Raw genomic sequence first — 20,496 nt, 5'->3', positions numbered from 1 at the left:
GTGGTACAAAAACAATGAATACTGTTATGCTGAAAATAAATTTTAAAAAATGATAATTTAAAAAAAAAACAATCTGAGGGTTTTGAAGGGGCAGGGGTGGGAGGTTGGGGGATCCAGGTGGTGGGTATTGGAGAGGGCACGGATTACGTGGAGCACTGGGTGTGGTGCAAAAATAATGAATACTGTTACGCTGAAAAAATGAAAAATTTTTAAAAAAGGAATATTAAGAAAAAAAGAAAAAAAAGGAGATAAATGGAAAAAAATCTGTGGAAACATTTTAATGCCATGAAAAAAAAATGAAATTAAAGGAATTGTAGAAGGTAAGACAAAGAGAGAACAAAATAAACCACTTTGTTTCTTTCTTCAGAAACCATAATTATTAAAAAAACATTAAGTATAAAAACCAAATATTTCAATTATATGACAAAAACTATCAGACTGGATAAAAAATACGCTGCTTATATGAGGCACAACTTAAATGAGTATATGGAAAATTTTTAAATAAAAGAATAGAAATAGATTTACACATGCAAACACTAACCAAAAGAAACCGTAATAGCCATATTAATATTAAACAAAGTAGCCTTGAAGGCAAGGAGCATTACTAGATAAAGAGGAACTTTTCATAATGATAATGACATTTTGTAATAAAAGGGTCAATACACCAAGAAAATACACTACAAATATAAAATAGATAAAAGACATTAAGAACAAAGTGCCAGTTAATGTGGAAATGTAAAAGAATGGAAAAATTCCTTAAAAAAATACTTACAAAACTGACACAACAAGAAATAGAAACTTTAAATAGATCCCACATCTATTTAAGTAATTGGATGTATGATTTAAAATCTTCCCATAAACAAAACTCCAAGTCTATATCTTTCATTGGTAAAAAGCTTGTTTACAATTGGTGTTATTTGTTCCCTAAATTTAAAACTATTTAAATATACTTAAATTTAAGTTTAAATTAATTTCTTAAAATTAATAACAATAATTATAACCAAACTTCTTCAGATGACAAAAGAAAAGACATTTTCTACTTATTTTCTGAAGCCAGCATAGCCTTAACCTTGATACCAAGGCCTGACAAGAACATTGCAAAAAAAAAAAAAAAAAAAAAAGGAAAAGTACAGCCAAATCTCATCCATAATACCACAGGGGCAAAATGACTGAACAAAACATTATCAAATTTAGCAATATAAAAAAGGATAAGATATCACATCAACTTGGGTTTGTTCCAGGATTTTAAACTGGCTTACTATTCATTAATCAATTAATCTATGAGGATGTTATAAATTGTGGTCTATTTATGCAATAGGATATTATTCAGTAATGAAAAATAGTAAATTACTCATTCAGCAACAAGAGCTTTCTCCCAAACAAGATTTAGTTAAATGTATTAGTTAAGAAGTTAACAAAGAATCCATACTGTATGATTATATCTATGTATACACCAAAATAGGCAAAAGCAATGTAAGGTTATAGAGGTCAGGACAGTGATTGCTTCCTTTAGGAAGGAAGAAGCAGGCAGTGATTGGGAGTAAGCATAAGAGAGACTTCTAGGGTGTTGTTACTGTGCTAGCTCTCAGGGGTTACATAGCAGTAGGTTAATTTTGTGACAATCAAACTAATCACTAGTTACCATTTGTGCTTTTTATGTATATAAATGGATTTGAATATCAAAACTAAAAACTTATGTTTAAACACCCAAGATACTATAAACTAAATTATACCAAATAAAAATTTCATAGCAGTTTATAATTCAAAAAAGTGCATTTAGAACTATCTTCCTTGCTCTTCACTCTAGCCATCAGAGGCAGCATAGGGTGTATAGGTAGATATTGTTATTAACCCCATAACACAAATGAAACAAATGAAATATTGACAAGTTCAGTGATTCATCCAGATGTTATATCTATTATCAAAATGCCAAGTCATCTAATAACAGAACATCCTAGGATTATTGAACCATTGACCATATTGTCCCCTTGGAGTCCAATTTAACAACTTATTTAAACCACTGTAGTGAAATTCATGAACATGGCTATTTAGACTCCACTTTCCCATTGCTTTACAAAGCCAGATTATCCTGTGCAGAATGATGGATGGAGCATAGACTTTAAAGTAAGATCAAATATGGGAGGAAAAATTCCAGACCTTGTCACAAATTAACTGTGTAAATTCGGACATGGTACTTCATTGCTCTCAGCATTGCTTTCCTCTTCTACAAAGTGGGATGAATAGTACACCTTTCAATAAGGTTGTCTGAAGAATTAATTAAATGACACCTGAAAATTGCCTGGCACAGTGCCTGAAAGCAACTGGTACCCAGTTATGTTGGTTCTCCCTACCAGCCACAAGTTTCATAAAGGAAGTCAGTTGTTTGCCCTGTGGAGATCAACCCAAAAACCCTTCAAATAATTGTGAGGAAAACAGAGAGAGACACCTGAGTTTATCCAATCCAGCAGAGGTGCTTGCAAATGAACTGACTTGTTTAAGATCATTACTTATGCACAAGACGACTTAAAACGCAGGTCCAAAATCCACCTAGGTTCAACAATTTGGGTAAATCCAACATCACTACCACTTCAACCTTTCTTTTCCTCTGGGGAGAGAAACTGTTTCTGCTTGCAACCCAGTTGAAGGCATGAGTGAAACAGCCAGCCTTTATGAAAATCCCTCGAGATCAGGCTGTGCAAGTAAAGGGCTAACCCTGAACAGAAGTAATCCCTCCTCCCCTTTCCTCCCAGTACATTTTATATTTAATCTTTCTATAGTTCAAGTTCACATTTCATTGTGACACTTTACTAGTTTACCCTTGGTCTTCTCTTAGGAACTCAGAGAGGACAGTCTATGTATCATTTGTTTTTATATCCCCAGCTCAAAAAAAAAAAAATGTATTAGGCTTCAAAAACTGTATAGAAGGAAGAAAGAAAAGGAAGAAGGGAGGGGGAAAATAAGGAAATCAAATTAATTTGTGAGCAAAGGAAGCAAGGTTTGTCTTTAAATGCCCCAGCTTCATCCTCTGTGCCCTATCCTCTCCACTGCCTCTCTCACACCATCAAGCTTCTAGATTGGTCAGTGTTTTCTCCAACTTTCCAATGTCCTCTTATCTCAGCCTACTCTCAGAAACAAGCCCCTGGACCAGTGATTTACTGCTACTGTGATTAGGAATCACTAGGTTGCTTTTTTTTCCAGGTGGAAGATGCATTTCAAGAATTTCCTAGAATTGCAGGAGGCTTGATCCCTTGTTAAGGGAAGGCAGTTGAGGAAGACAAGGAGTTAGAACAGGGAGCCTTCTCAGTAGCCATGAAGCTGACCCTTGCTTCACTCATGAAGAAAAGTGGACATGAGGGTGTAGACCTGAGGCTATTACTTAATCTCAAACTCCTTGAACTTCATTCCATTTGTTTTCTCAGACCTTACACCCAATTTCCCACAGAGACACCTTTTCCTTGGAGATTCTGATCAGATGCCCCAGTCTCTTCCCGCAGGTGTCACATGTTGGGTTCGAAGCTGCCTCACCTGGGTTCTACTGCTAAACACATTCATGTGGCCCAGCCATCTCAAATCATCACAGTTGAGTAAGTCTGGGTAGTATGATGTGATAATAGGTGCTCCGTGTCTTCCCCAGGATGTTTATGTTGCATTGTCCTCTGCCATAGAGCCTGGGCTTGAATAATTTCCTTTTATCTGGCTACTACTGAACTTGAATACCTCTTTTGTCCCTTTGTGCATGCCTACATCCTTTCCCTTTAGCAATAGGCGAATGTTTCTAGAGTGTGTCTGGGACCATCTTCCAGCATCTTACTGTTGTGGATGAGGCCAGGGGTACCAGCTAAGGCACAAAAGCAGCTGACATCAACCTAGCCAAGGATGGGGACATCTCACAGACAGAGAAGTATTTAAGGTAGGGGTCAATGGTTCATTTGCCATGTTGAGAAAGATTCAGACAGATGTCCTCCAGACATGGGTCTAAAAGGAAGGATAAGAGAGGATTAGATCACATTTTCCCTTTAAGTCTACCTTGCCTGATCCAAACATTCCTGCCACTAACAGCATAGACCACAGGAACATTATTCACAATTTTGCTATCAGTGAAAAAGAGGATTATAGTTCCTCACCTCTTAAGTTTATTGTGAAACTCAACAAGTCAATAGATATGAAGAATTTGTCACAAAGTAAACTCTTCACAATGTTGTTGTAATTATTCTCAGGGCTTTTTGTTTTCTGTGCAATTGACTCAAATGCTCATATTTTTAGAATATTTAGAGGAAGATAGATTAGTTTGGTCAATTTACCTCAAAAACATATTGGTAAAATATATCTTGCCTTGAAATATTTAATGTTAAAACACGTGAAAAATTATCCTTAACTTTTAATAAGTTTGTTATAGATGTTTTTCCTTTATCATCACCTGAAATTACATAAAATACAGTCAATCAGTTTTTCTTAATTACAAATCATTATGAAAAAAAATCTAATTTCCAAAAATAATGGTTGGTTTATAGCTTAACATGTATGTCCCTGTGTTATTTTCTCTGAATCCTAATTATTAATGCTAAATGCTAATAACTAATGCTGATACTAATACATAATCATAATGGCCAATTCATCAACCTAAAATTAATTTTTTTCTTAAAAATAAATTTAAAAAATTCTGCAAAGCAAAACAAAAACTCAAGTCCACCTGGTAGACACTTCTTCCAATGGATGATTTAATTAAAGAGACCACACATGATGTTTTGGTAAGGGAGATAAGCACTTTCCAAAAAAGAGGCAACAGAATTTTTCTGCTAAAGGTGCAAGGATGGGGTCATATTCATCCATCCTCTTACTAAATTATGAGACCAAAAACAGTGATGGAACTAGTAGCAACAATAATGATAAATAGTAAATGTATTGAGTGCTAACTCTGTGCTTAGCCCTTATGAAGTCTCTAACTCTAATCTTTACAATAACCATATGACAGGTACATTATTTTTTCATATTAGAGATAAAGTACCTGAGTCTTAGAGAAGTTAAGCTGCTTGCTCATGGTCACAAAGCTAGTAAGTGGCAGAGCCAGTGTTCCAACCCAAGTAATCTTCTCCAGAGACCATGCTCTTGTTCTATACATGCTACTGTTTCCCAGTATTCCCATATTTCCAAGACCAGATCATGGTCTTGTTTTTTGAGTGAATTAATGAATGAATAAATGAATAAGTGGGTGAAAAGAACATATGGACTGAATGCTTATTACACAACATACAGCAAACTAGAGGTACTGCCAAGTTTTCTAATTTTCACAGTCAGGTAGATGTTGCCATTGGGCCTGGAGGTAAGAAACAGGAAATACTGAACATCTAGAAAAGGAAGGTAGTGGGTTGAGTTCGAGCTGTGTGGAGTTAGGATATTGATTTGGGACATCCTGGGAGGCTCCGCATAATAATCTCCTTTCATACCTCCCATCCCTAAGTTTCCAGTCCATGCTGAGATGGACAATAGGGAAAATTGCATTTCCCTGACATTGTTCATCTATCTGTCAATTGAGTGTGTTAGGATCTTCCTAATTAGACTGGTAGCTCTCAGAACAGGAAGCTTCCTCATATATTTGCAGGTCCTATTTCACCACTCAGTGATTGATTCAACATGACTGTTCTCAAATTTGGGCTATAGATGGCTTGGGGGAGCTAAAGTTTCAAGAGTGCATTGAACAAACCTGCTTCCTAGTGACATATGTCTTTTGGCCAAGCAGGAAGAATCCTGCTGGCTTTCCGTGAGACACCACTGACAGGTTGTCAAAGTTGAATTATGTATTTTCTATTGGTTGTTAATGGGCTTATTCCAGAAACAACATCCTACAAGGCGTGGTAAAAATCCCATCCTCTCCATAAAGCAGTCTATGAACATCTTGACCCATGGCAATCTCTCCATCCTCCAGACAACCACCAAAACTCACTGGGCCATAATTTGGCACTGGCCATCTATTACTTTGTTCATTCACGTCTTATACCAACTGTAAGTCCCATGAGGACAAAGACCATGTCTTCTACTTTTTTGAGCAGCAAGATAAGATTTTTAAATATCTATTAATTCCACAAATCTTTATTGCACATCGACAAGATGCCAACCAAGAAGGCAACAGGAACAAAACAGATCAAAACCCCTTCCATAGTAGAGGAACTCTCCCCTGTGCTGCCTTGTTCTTGCCATGACTCTCTTCCCCTATTCCTACAGAAACATACATTCACTGATGGGCACAAAGTACACAGAGTACAAAGATCATAGTCACATTCTATAAAGTAATCTCTGAAGAACAGCAAGCCCAGGTCAACCACAACGGGTTAAAAAGAGCACAAATGAGAACTACATGACCCTTTCACTGGACTGGAGAAATGCTGCCCAAACAAGGGGATGGAAACTGAAGGGGGAAAATTGTGGGTTTCTAAAAAAGGCCTCTATGCCCTATCCCAGGGGTGAGCTTGGAACACACTCATGCTAGAAGCCATTTGTTAGATTTTCAGAAATTTTATGGACTGGTTGAGATTAACAGCTAGAAATTAGACGTGGAGTTAGTTTTCACACTTTTGAAAAAAGCAAAGATACAAATTTGGGCTTTTCTTAGTCCCTCCCCCTCCCCAGCACCAGAGAGATAGTTGTTAGACATTTACCAGCACTGCTGAGCCTGTAGTGTTCTCCCAGACTCCACCTCAAAAACATTTGGGTAGAAAAGGCAGCAGGACTAGAAGGGATGACCTGAGATAGCATTAGAGAGTCAGAGAGCATCAGAAACTTCCTCGCACCCAGAGAGGGGTGTGCACAGGGCCTCACAGTCAGAATAAGAAAGAAACAGAGTCACAAGCTGGTGACAGGATACTTTAGTGGGACACAAGCATCTCACAATTATTTTAATCATTATTAGAAATAACTAACTCAATAAAAGTGGGTGAAGGTGAGGGTATGGCATGAAGCAAGGGTTATGATTAATCCAATTCTGTGCTCCCATGATCCGCAGAAAAGGAAAAAGAGGAGGAGGTTGCCATGAACTGGTTGCCTGGAGACAACCATGATGAGACCACAGCAAAAACCAAAGACATGCTGCCATGATTGTATATAGATGCTGCCCAAGAAAGCAAAAACTCTTGAACTCGCCAAGCTTGTTCCAAAAGCAACTCTGCCCCACCTCCCACCCCAAAAACCCACCAACATGAATAAGTTACCCTGAAGTATATATAATTTTTTCTACCTATATTAGTGTGTTCAGGCTGCCATAACAAAGTACCATAAACAGTGTGTCTTAAACAACAGGCATTTATTTCTTACACTTCTAGAGGCTGGAAGTCCAAGATCAAGATCCATGAGGTTCAGTTTCTGGTGAGAGCTCTCTTCCTGATTTGTGGATGGCCACTTTGTCCTCACATGACATCTTCTTGGTGCACATGTGGGAAGAGAGAGCATGGTCTCTCTCTTCCTCCTCTTATAAGGCTACCAGTCCTACTGGATCAGAGCCCCAATCTTAAGACTTAACTTAACCTTAATTACCTCCAAATGCAGTCACAGTGGAGCTTAGAACTTCAACATTTGAGTTGGAGGGCTACAACTCAGTGCTTGGCACTGTCACTAGGTAGAAAGGGAACTCCCAATAGGGACTGAGTTGACAGTCTGTTGTTGGGGTTGTGGCCAGCAGGCACTCTCTCCAGGGCTGGTGCAAGTCTAAATTGGCACCACCCTGTGGAGAGGAGTTTGGAAATATTCATAAAACTTACAAAATCATTTACCCTGTATTCCAGTGATTCCACTTCTGTGATTTTTTCCTATTGACATACCTGTGCAAATTAATACATGCACAGAGTTATTCACCATCGCTGAATCACTATATTGTAAACCTGAAACTAATTTACACTGTAAACTAACTGGAATTTAAATAAAAACTTAAAAAAAAAAAGATTGAAAGCAGCCCAATGTCTATCAACAGAAGACAGATTAAATCAATAATGGAATATTCTATTACTAAAAAATAATGATAAGGAAAGGATTACATATTCCATTTAATGTGAAATGGGAAGAATAAGAATTTATGCTCACATTTGGTTCTATTTTAAAAAGAATCACAAGAAACTAATAAAAGGGAAACAAGACATCTTAAGAATGGCTTTTTAATAGTGTTTTGCTTTTATGTAATGATTGTGTGAGCTTGAAAAACAACAACAAAGAAGTAAAGTTACATTTCTGCACACCTGACTTTGAGACTTGTAAATAATTACTATCTGCTCTCCCTGGATCTACCACAATGAGATGTTCAAGGAACTTTTCTGATTGACCCCTGCTGATCCTGTTGAGTCATGAGTATGACATTCTTCGATCTGGGAAGAATGTGATGAGAATGGATGTTATGTCTGACCCTGCCAGAAGTAGGGGTTGAGTCTGTTGTTTAGCATATGACTTTAGGCAGGTCACCATCACTCTCATAGTTTCAATTCTTACATTATAAGGAATGGGATCTGCTCAGTTCGGCAAATATTCACTGGGAACTGACTCCAATCCTGGAGACTCGAAGCTGTACCTAGCGCTTACCCTCAAGCACTTTGAAGACTGGTTGGAGGAGGCAGTGGAGACAAGGACAAGGCAACAGAAACCAGGGTGTCTCCAGGCAGTGCTGATGCCTGGAAGAGGGCTATTCCCAACCTGTACGTGCAGGGAAGACTGTCTGCAGAAGGGTGAGGAGGGAAGGTGTCCCAGACAAAGAGAAGAGCAAGAGCAAAGGTATAATCAGGGCACAGAAGGGAAGCCCGAGCAGCATGGATTATTGAAGGGTCAGCATAGGCCAGAAAGGTGCAGCCGATGCAAATGTACATGTGCCCTTCCTGTGGTGCAGCCCACCCTGCTTCTCCAGGAGGTGTGTTCTAACCATGGCACTCTACTGGAGCTTGTGGAAGGAATCTTCAACCTCCCTGACCTCAGCATGGGCCATACCAAAGTCAGTGAAAGCAAAAGGGGGCCTCACAGGGACCAGGGTCAAGGGAAATTCCCCTTGCACCTACTGGAGGCCCAGGCTAAGTAGACAAGAACACCTCCTCCAGGCCTCAGTCGTTCCAATTCTGCAGGAGCTATCTCCATTGCTGCCCAGGAGTTAAGGATGTGGTCCCTAGCACTGGCAGCCCTCCAACCCCAGCACCTTGTGTCCCTGAGACCTATAGCTTGTTCTCCTCTCAAAGAAATGAGCCCACCTAGATCTTTTCCCCCTCTCCCTGCCCCAGGTCAGAACTGCTTCTAGCTGCTGGCATGCCCAGCTGATCAATGGTCTTGCAGGGCTGGACTCGGGGCTTGTGTTACATGCCATCATCCTCATCTTATTTGATTCTCTCAACAGTCCTGCAGGGTTGAAATCCTATATTCATCGCACATATGATACAATGCAGTTCAAAGGCATTAATTGGCCCACGTTCTCAGGGACACTTAGTGTCAGAGTAGGATTTGATTTCAGGTCCCTCCTTCCCAAGCCAGGTATCTAATCCTAGAAGGGAAGGCCTGTTTGTTTCCTTGACCAACAAGTTCACTGTTCTAAGCTTTGTTGCAACCATCTGGGTTGAGCTCCTCCCACACCCCAGCCCGCCCCACTCATCCCCCAAATCCAAGACCAGTGCTGCCCCCTCCCCTGAGCACGGCTGGATCAGATTAGCAAAAGCAGCCGCGTTCACAAGACTGCCCTACTTGGCTCCAGCAATTAATTAAGAGCCGTCTGAGAGCCTCCAAAGGGCCTGCAAGCTCCAGCAAGATACAGCACACCTAGTTTAATCCAAAATATTTGCTTTGTTTTTCCCTTCACTAGAGAACCAGTCCTTACCTGTTACCTGAACCTGATTGAATTTTTAAGCTGCTCATTCTTGGTGCCAACCATGAGCCAACCTGTTGGTCATTGGAAGGTGAGGAGGTGGCTGGAAATGTGACAATGATAATAATTTATCAGTACATACATCGTTGTTTACTGGCTGCACCATAGAGTATCCAGGATCCACACCAAGCACTGCTTGTCCTGGTCAACAATGTTTGCACACATGAGACCCTGCTGCAGGCTTAGCCAGGGTTAGGTCAGGACCCGGAAAGATCCAGGTGAGCCTGGTGGTGGGTATTAAGGAGGCATGTATTGAATGGAGCACTGGGTGTGGTGTATAAGCAATGAATCTTGGAACACTGAAAAAAATAAAATTAAATTTAAAATATAAATAAATAAAAAATAAAAGAGAAAACATGCTTCCACAAATTTTTATTAATGAAATTTAAAATATAATAATATTAACAACTGAGTATTTTTAGATACAGATACAGATTTTTAGATACAGATACAACTTTTAGATACAGATCAAGTCATGAGAAAGGAATTCTTTTGTGGGAGAATAATATTTCCTTTAATTGAGGTTCAGAGCTAGAGTCCTCTGTCATTGAATCAATTAAGAATGTTCACCAGTCTTATTTCTATAGGCCATGCAAAAACAGGTGTCTAGCCAGATTTGGTCCATGAACTGCAGTTAGCAAATCCCTGCCATCTGCCAAAATATCTTGCCAAGGTATTGAAAAAACTTCCCTACATATCTCCTGTCTCCACTCTTGTTCCCAGAAAGTCTGTCCTCCACGTGGTACTGGGCAGACTTGGTTAAGATTATAAATGGTCTTTTTTCCTCTCCCCAAAACCTTCCATTGCCCTTGCATTCTGATGGCCTGGAATGCTAGAGTCTGATTCAGACATAGAGTCTTCTTAGAAAGCTGGCACACAAGGGAGGAAGACAGCATCCCCCAGCAAGACACGCTGCTTTCAGGAGGCTCAGATAAAGACTCAGATGCTAGGTCTGAGGGGCAAGCAGGGAAGGGCTGGGGGGGTGCGCATCAAGGGTCTCAGGACCCCTGCATACAGGTCTCAGGCCCTCTGCAGGCAGCACTGGCTCCACCTGGCATTCAAGGACTAAGTGCAGAAATGGCAGTGGAAACTACTCTGGCAAGTCAAATGTACCCGAGACACGGCATCTTTAGAACTAAGTTGTGAGGCCAGTGTCAGTGTGGTGTCTTGCTATCCGCACTGAGCCAGATCAGGAGATCAAGGTTCCGTTTTCGGCTTTGCTTCTAACAAGCTGTATGACCTCGGCCAAGTCACCAGCTCTGGGGGCTTCTGTAACTTCATGAGTAAACACAGGGAGGGGTGGTGGGGTGGGCACCTGGGTGGCTCAGTCAGTTGGGCATCTGCCTTTGGCTCAGGTCATGAAGGCACACTGAAGAGTGGAGGTCCCCATCATACAGCTCCAGGACTGGAAATCCAGGCATTGCCATTTTAATTTTATTTTTTTTCACCCTCTAAAGCTGCATGAAAAGCCTTCAGGGAAATAAAGCCACATAGAGCAACCTGAAGAAGCTTATACTGAGCCCAGCCCCCTGGAAAGGGTGGAGGGTACAACTCTGCCCAGGCAGACAACTGAGAATCTGAACACCAGGCCCTTTCCTTAGAAGACCAGCTGGAACAACAGGCAAACATGAAGTTTATGGAGCACAGAGAACTGCAAAACTCCAGCAGTAAAGGAAAACAGTATATAGAATTCAAGGGTTTTTTCTCTTTTTTCTTTAGTATTTTAGTTTAAAATTCTCATTTACTTTTTTCTTTTTTTTTCTTTTCAATAAACTTCTTATTTTATCAACTCTTTTTTGTCTTTTTTTTAAATTTTCTTTTGACATTTATATTTTATAGATATATTCTTCATTTTTTGCTTCCTTTCACTTTATTCAATTTTATTTTTGTATATACATTAGTTTTTCTTTCTTTACAATTTTGGGATCAAATGTCCTTAAAAAAAAAAACCAGATCAAAATACAGCCAGTATCAAGGGTATCATCCTGTTCTGTCTACCTCATTGATCAGATTCTCTCTTTTTTCTTTTTCTTTTTTTTTTCTTTCTTTTTTGGTTTCTGATATCTTCTGATTTGCCTAGTGGATATTTTGCTGGGGTCATAGTTGACAGTTTTATTTTTTTATTTATTTTTTTGTTCTCTCATTCTTCTATTCCTCTCTGGACAAAATAACCAGAAGGAAAAATTTCCAGAAAATAAAAAAAAGAGCAGGAAGCGGTAATCACAGCCAAAGACATAATAAATATGGACATTGGTAAAACGCTGGGGCTAGAATTCAGAACAATGGTTACAAAGATACTAGTGGGGCTTCAAGAATGCATAGAAGACACTAGAGAATCTCTTTCTTGAGAAATAAAGGAACTAAGATTTAGTCAGTTTAAATCAGAAAGGGCATTGCTGAGATGCAGTCAACAATGGAGGCTCTTCCTGCTGGGATGAATAAGGCAGAAGAGAGAATAAGTGATATAGAAGATAAAATTATGGAGAATAAAGAAACTGAGCAAAAGAGAGATAAACAGCTACTGGACCATGCAGGGAGGATTCAAGAGATCAGTGATAACCATAAAACAAAGCAATATTAGAATTATTGGGGTTCCAGAGGAGGAAGAGACAGGGGGCAGAAGGTATATTTGAGCAAATGATAGCTGAGAACTTCCTAATTTCCCTAAGGAAATAGGCATTCAAATCCAGGAGGCACAGAGAAATCTCCCCTCAAAATCAATAAAAATAGATCAATACCCTGACATACAATAATGAAGCTTGTAAGTTTCAGAGACAAAGAGAAAAATCTTGAAAGCAGTTTGAGACAAGGGCTCCTTAACCTACAAGGGTGGGAACATTAGACTGGCAACAGACCCATCCACAGAGAACTGGCAGGCCAGAACAGACTGGCATGATATATTCAGGGTACCAAAGGAGAAAGCATGCAGTCAAGAGTACTTTATCCAGCAAGGCTGTCATTCAGAATGGAAGGAGAGATAGAGAGCTTCCAGAACAACCAGAAACAAAAAGAATTTGTGATCAGTAACCCAGCCCTGCAAGAAATATAGAAAAAGGGATCCTGTAAGCGAAGAGAGAGTCCAAAAGTAACATAGACCTGAATGGAACAGAGACAATACATAGAAACAGTGATTTTACAGATAATACAATGGCACTAAATTCATATCTTTCAACAGTTACTCTGCATGTAAATGAGCTAAATGCTCCAATCAAAAGACACATTGTGGGACACCTGGGTGGCTCAGTGGGTTAAAGCCTCTGCCTTCGGCTCCGGTCATGATCCCGGGGTCCTGGGATCGATACCTGCATTGGGCTTTCTGCTCAGCAGGGAGCCTGCTTCTCCTGCCCGCCCCCACCGCCTGCCTCTCTATCTATTTGTGATCTCTGTCTGTGAAATACATAAATAAAATGTTTTTAAAAAAGAAACAGGTGTACTCCTAGAGATGTATAAACTAGCAAAACTGAAATGAGGAGAAATAAAAGAACCTGAACAGACCCATAACCAGCAAGGAAATTGAAGCAGTAATAAAAAAAAAAAAAATCTCCCAACAAACAAGAATCCAGAGACAGATGGCTTCCAAGGGAATTCTATCAAACATTTAAAGAACTAATATCTATTCTTCTGAAGCTGTTTCCAAAAAGAAAGAAAGAAAGAAAGAAAGAAAGAAAGAAAGAAAGAAAGAAATGGAAGGGAAACTTCCAAACCCATTCTATGAGGTTAGCTCTACATTTATCCCAAAACCAAAGACCCCACCAAAAAGGAGAATTACAGACCAATATCCTTGATGAACATGGATACAAAAATTCTCACCAAGGTACCAGCCAATGGGATCCAACAGTACATTAAAAGGATTATTGACCACAACCAACTGGGATTTATTCCTGGACGGCAATGATGGTTCAAGATTTGCAAATAAATCAACATGATACACTACATTAGTTTAAAAAAAAAAAGGAAAAGAATGATATGATCCTCTCAATTAATGCAGAAAAAGCATTTGACAAAATATATCATCCTTTTTTGATTAAAACTCTCCACAGTGTAAGGATAGAGACATACTTCAATATCATAAAAGCCATGTACAAAAAGCCCACAGCGAATATCATTTTCATTGGGAGAAACTGAAAGCTTTTCCCAAAGGTCAGGAACACAACAGGGATGCCCACTCTCACCACTGCTGTTCAACATAGTACTAGAAGTCCTAGCCTCAGCAATCAGACAACAAAAAGAAATAAATTCATCCAAATTGGCAAAAGAAGAACTCAAACTCTCACTCTTCACAGAAGACATGACCCTTTATGTGGAAAACCCAAAAGACTCCACCCCAAAATTGCTAGAACCCATAGAGAAACAGCAACAAGGCAGGTTATAAAATCTATGCACAGAAATCAGTTGCATTTCTATACACTAACAATGAGACAGAAGAAAGAAAAAAATTAAGGACTCAATCCATTTACAGTTGCACCAAAAACTATAAGATACTTACTTAGGTATAAACCTAACAAAAGAGGTAAAGGATCTGTAGTCTAAAAACTACAGAACATTTATGAAAGAAATTGAGGAAGACACAAAGAAGTGGAAAAACGTTCCATGCTAATGGGTTGGAAGAATAAATACTGTTAAAATGTCTATGCTACCAAGAGCAATCTACACATTCAATGCAATCCCTATCAAAATACCATCGACATTTTTCACGGAGCTGGAACAAATAATCTAAGAATTTGTGTGGAACCAGAGAAGACTGCAAATAGCCAGGGGAATTTTGGGAAAAGAACACCAAAGTTGGTGCCATGATAATACCAGACTTTAAGCTCTATTACAAAGTTGTAATCACCAAGACAGTATGGTACAAAAAATAGACACATAGATGAACTGAACAAAACAGAGAAACCAGAAATGGACCCTCAAATCTATGGTCAACTGATCTTCAACGAAGTGGGAAAGAATATCCAATGGAAAAAGGACAGTCTCTTCAATAAATGGTGTTAGGAAAATTGGATGGCCACATGCAGAAGAATGAAACTTTTCTTATACCATACACAAAGATAAACTCAAAATGGATGAAAGACCTAAATGTGAGACTGGAATCCATCCAAATCCTAGAGAAGAACACAGGCAGTAACCTCTTCAACCCCTGTTGCAGCAACTTCTTGGTAGACACGTCTCCAAAGACAAGGGAAACAAAAGCAAAAATGAACTATTGGGACCTCTTCAAGATAAAAAGCTTCTGCACAGCAAAGGACACAGTCAAGAAACTAAAAGGCAACCTACAGACTGGGAGAAGATATTTGCAAATGACATATCAGATAAAGGGCTAGTATCTAAGATTCTAAGGTATCTAAGTATCTCAACACCCCCCCAAAAAAACAAATAATCCAGTCAATAAATGGGCAGAATACATGAACAGATAATTCTCCAACAAAGACATACAAATGGCCAAAAGACACATGAAAAAATGCTCCACATCACTTGGCACCAGAGAAATACAAATCAAAGCCACAATGAGATACTACCTCACACCAGCAAGAATGGCTAAAATGAACAAATCAGGGAACAACAGATGTGGGTGAGAATGCAGCAAAAGGGAACTCTCTTACACTGTTGGTAGGAATGCAAGCTGGTACAGCCACTCTGGAAAACAGTATAAAGTTTCCTCAAGAAGTTAAAAATAAAGCTACAGTATGGCCCAGCAATTGCCCTACTGGTTATTTACCCCAAAGATACAAAAGTAGTGATCTGAAGGGGCTCCTGCACCCCAATGTTCATAACAGCAATGTCCACAATATCCAAATTATGGAAAGATCTGAAATGTCCATCGACAGATGACTGGATAAAGAAGATGTGGTGTATATATATACAGTAGAATATTACTCAGCCATCAGAAAGGATGAATACCTACCATTTTCATTGACATGGATAGAACTGGAGGGTATTATGCTGAGCAAAATAAGTCAAGCAGAGAAAGATAATTATCATGGTTTCACTCATATTGGAATATAAAGCACATAGATTCATAGGGGAAGGGAAAGAAAAATGAATGGGAAGTAATCAGAGAGTGAGAAGAACCATTAGAGACTCTTAATTATGGGTAACAAAAAGGGTTGCTGGAGGGGAGGTTGGTAGAGGGATGGGGTAGTTGAGTGATGGGCCTTAAGGAGGGCACATGATGTGATGAGCACTGGGTATTATATGCAACTGATGAATTACTGAACTCTATATCTGAAAATAATGAAGTGCTCTATGGTGGCCAATTGAATTTATATAAAAATTTTTAAAGTAATAAATATATTTTATTTATTTTATTTTATTAAATACATTTAGACACACTATCCCCAGACTTTAAATGTCTATGTGATAAAGAAAGGTGGTGCCTATAAATTCTATATTTCATGCAATCTAATGATAAACATATTTATAAACAATTGCTAAACCCAGAATTTGGAGACTCATAAAAGAATTTTATGTTTCTTGAGTTTAAGAGAGCACTACTGAACAACTAGATTTAGACTATAAGAAAAACCCTAAACAATTACAAAGCACTCTACAATCTGCTGTATTATGCCATTACGCCCACAACAAACCACAGATTATTATTCCAGTTTTAGAAAGGCTGATACTTTTCCAACATCATAGAACTAAAAAATCTCCTATTCAGGATTTGACCCTAAGCTTCCAAAGTTCAAATTCAGTGTTTTTTCCATCAGGGAAGGAATTATTTTGAAAATTTTTTCAAGAAGAATTAGTTGGATAAGGGTTAATTATTGCAAATTCCAAATTAATAGAACCCAAATTAATGACGTTATAGTTGTCTCAGTGACTGGCCCACAGGAGATTACAGTTCTTTAAAAGTTTCCTGTCCCTACATATTTTTTACTGAGAAAACTTTCCAACTTTCCACTTGCCCAGGGTTGTGAAATTCCTGCTTATTTATACAAGGAAAAGAGAATTTTATAGCTAGATTTCTTTTCACAATTATAGTAAAAGGAAGAGCGGCCCCGGGACTGCATTACTTTCCCTTTATCGCCTGAGGGCAGAGAACATGATGTACGATAACGACACAATTCCACATCCACACCTGTTTGTTTATTCAACAGACATCTGAGGATTCAAAGCATCATTCTTTGACAGGAGACTTTCATCATCTTGTCTCCCACAACCATACAAAGCAGAGAAGCCAGGAGACTAGTGGGAGTCCTGCGACCAAGGAGGATTCAGTGACAAACACAAGATGAGGTTGACCCACCTGGCAGTTGTCAGTCACCACTAAGAGCTTCTCGGGGACTTCTACCTCTGTCGACACACATTCATCAACACCCAATCCATATGTAGGGTATTGAGAACTGAAGACAGTCATGGTCTGATGCTCCCACGGATGAGGCAATTGTTGGAAATGTTTCCAAGGCATCTAGGTTTTATTGCAAACAATATTGCAGCCTTAATTAGTACTTGGTACACCACATGAAACCTGAACCTGCATCCTCTTGTCACGTAGGCTTCCAGTCACCCCCATACCACTCACTACCATGGATAGAGTCTCTGCCTTTATCCATGCAACCTACCTCGATGTTCCACATAGGATCCTGGGATCTGTTCCTTACATCCTTCTAACTCGTCAGTTCTCAACCTGGGCTCCATACCAGAATAACTTGGGGAGTTCACAAAATTTTGATACCTGGTGACATTCTCTAAGATTCCAGTTTACATGGTCTGGGTTGGCCATCAGGATTTCTAGAAGTTTCTGGGTTGTGCTTAGAGGCAGCCAGGGTCAGAAACCTCAATCCTAAACTTCTCTGAGCTAAAGATTTATAATTCTGGAGGTTCCAGCTCTACACAACAGAAAAGATTAAGGCTTTCATTGATGTGGAGAGGCAGCAAGTAAGGTAAATGACTGAGTCTCTATATTTCCAGTTCTCTAGACAATGTCTGACTTTTCAGGGCTCTCCACAGTTTAAACTACCCCTCAAGCTTCCTGTGTGACATGGTTTTGAGGTGACCCATGCACACAAACCTACACCCAACTATTTGAAAAATAATTAAAAATTTTCAACCAATTTAATGAACAGCTATTTTAAAAGTATAATTGTTGGCTTGTTGGCCTGTAGACAATTATTAGGATTTTATTTTTTTGACACATGCATGTAATTCAGAGGCTTTCTGAGAGTGAGGTACTCATTGACCATGTACTGACGAGCTTTAAGCCTTTAGAGTAGATTTTCAAGGATTTATGTCTGTATTTGTCTCCTGTGGCTGCTGTAACAAATTATCACAGACTAAGTGGCTGAACACAACAGAGGTAGGGGTGCCTGAGTGGCTCAGTTGGTTAAGCGTCTGCCTTTGGCTCAGGTCATGATCTCAGGTCCTGGGATCAAGCCCCATGTCTGGGCTCAGTGGGGAGCCTGCTTCTCCTTCTCCCTCTGCTGCTCCCCCTGCTTGTGTGCTCTCTCTCTCTCTCTCTCTCTCTCTCTGTTAAATAAAGAAATAACATTAAAAAAAACACAGATTTATTCTGGTTGAAGATTGACATGGGCCTAAGTAAACTAAAATTCAGGTATCAGCAGGGCTATATTCCTTTCCAGCTTACAGAGGCCAGGCACATCTCATGGCTCATGCCCTCCTTTCCCTCTTCAAAAACCTAGCACAGGCAGGCTGTGTCTTCCTCACGATGGAATATCCCTGGTTCTGACTCTTCTGCTTTCTCACTTGAGGACCTCTGTGATTATACCAGAAACACTGTGTAATCCTGGCTACCAGGATTACCTTTATCTTAAGGTCAGCTGATTGGCAACTGTGGTTCTATCTACAACCTTAATCCTCCTTTGATGTGTAGTATGACATAGTCACAGGGTCCAAAGTCTAGGACCTGGACATCTTTAAGGGCCCATTATACCCCCCCAATGCCCTAATGAATTGATGATGACCTATTCTGAGGGCATAAATGGTGCTTTGAAACCTGTCTCAGCTGAGGAGGGAAATAAAAGAACTTATGACCAAATGGGGACCCATGTGTCATCTAAATAAATTAGGAGTAGGAACAGCCCACCTGACATCTGACCCATGGTCATTCCTTACCAGCTCTCCTTGGGTCAGTAAACAGATATTTACTCTACTAGGTCAGCGTAGCTCCTTGTCCCACAGAAACACCTACCTGAGCCTTCTCCTTGGTCTACTTTAGTTTAGAGTTAAATATTTATTTATAAGTTTTTCTTTTGCTGTAAAATTTATATGCAAGGAAATGTAGAGTCCTTAAGTGTATGTTTGCAAATCTTCAGTGTGTGTGCATGCAACCATGTAACCTAAACTCTTATCAAGATAAAGTCAATCCTTGAGGCAACTGGGTGGCTCAGTTAACTGAGTGTCTACTCTTGGTTTTGGCTCAGGTCATGAACTCAGGGTCGTGATCTCTGGGTCCTGGGATCGAATCCCATGCTTGGCTCATGCTTAGCACAGAGTCTGCTTGACATTCATTCCCCTCCTTCCTTTCCCTCCCCCTCCACTCCTCCCTACTCACATGAATATTCTCTCTCTCTCTCTCTCTCTCTCAAATAAATAAATAAAACTTTAAAAGAAAAAGAAAAGATATAGTCAATCCTTCCCTCTGGAGCATTTCTCTTATTTATTTCAAATCAATATTTCTGTTGGATATCATCTAGTATGAAGCTTGAAATTTATTTTACACATTAAAAATGTATGGAATAAAATTGAGTACATATACCAGATGCAGTGATCTAGGGCTCTTTGTTCACTGAATGAGAGGTTGATCAAATGGGTTCTTTGCTATTTTGTTGTTGTTCTTAAGGTAAATACACATACCATAAAATTTATCATCTTAACCATTTCTAAGTGTGCAGGCCAGAGGTGTTAAATGCACCCACAATGTTGGGTAAGCATCTCCCTAATCCTTTCATGTTGTAAGATTGCAGTTCTCTCCTCCTCCTTACCTTTCCATCCAGGATGGGCATCCCAACTCTGCATTTCCTTTCCATGTCCTCCCTCAAGTTAGCTTCTCTGCTCTTTTTCCCTGAAAAACAGTTTCTGGTCAGATGAGTAGAATTTTTTATATTTTTTTCTTTCTCTTTATTTTTTGTTTTCCCTATCTTTTTCCTCTCCTGATTTTCCTGTCCTCGCTTTGTTTCTCCCCTTTCACTTTCCTCCTGTTTACACCTCTGTCCCCCCCATCCCCTGTCTTCCTTTCTTCCTTATTGTCGCTTGGGTCTCCTCCATCAGCTTCCTTCTACTCCCCTGTCATTTCTTGTTCTTTGTCTCCTCCCCACTGCCTTTATCAGCTCTGACTTTGTTCTCTCTGGCCTGTCAAGTATCCCTCAAAATCTTCCAAACAACAGACAGCGACCCACTCCCTCTGGGACAAACTCAGATGAGGACACAGCTGAGATCACTGGGTTCCCGGAGCCGGAAGGGATATCCCCAACGGGTGGTCATGGAGGGAGCTTGCCTGTTACAAGGCAGCACGCTCAGCTCTGCAGTAAATGGCAGGAGGCTGGAGACACAGTGCTTGTGCTCCAAGGCTTGGCATCGAGTTTGGGAAGATAAGACATGCCCACACGGAAAGGCGGTGAGACCGTGCAGTATGAGAGGTGTTCAACCACAAGACCAGCAGGGTTCCA

This window comes from Enhydra lutris, unplaced genomic scaffold, assembly GCF_002288905.1.
Source record: "Enhydra lutris kenyoni isolate GAN:26980312 unplaced genomic scaffold, ASM228890v2 scaffoldscaffold43, whole genome shotgun sequence".
Classification (NCBI taxonomy): Eukaryota; Metazoa; Chordata; class Mammalia; order Carnivora; family Mustelidae; genus Enhydra; species Enhydra lutris.
The sequence above is the reverse complement of the archived record's forward strand: the minus strand, read 5'-3'. Positions refer to the sequence as shown.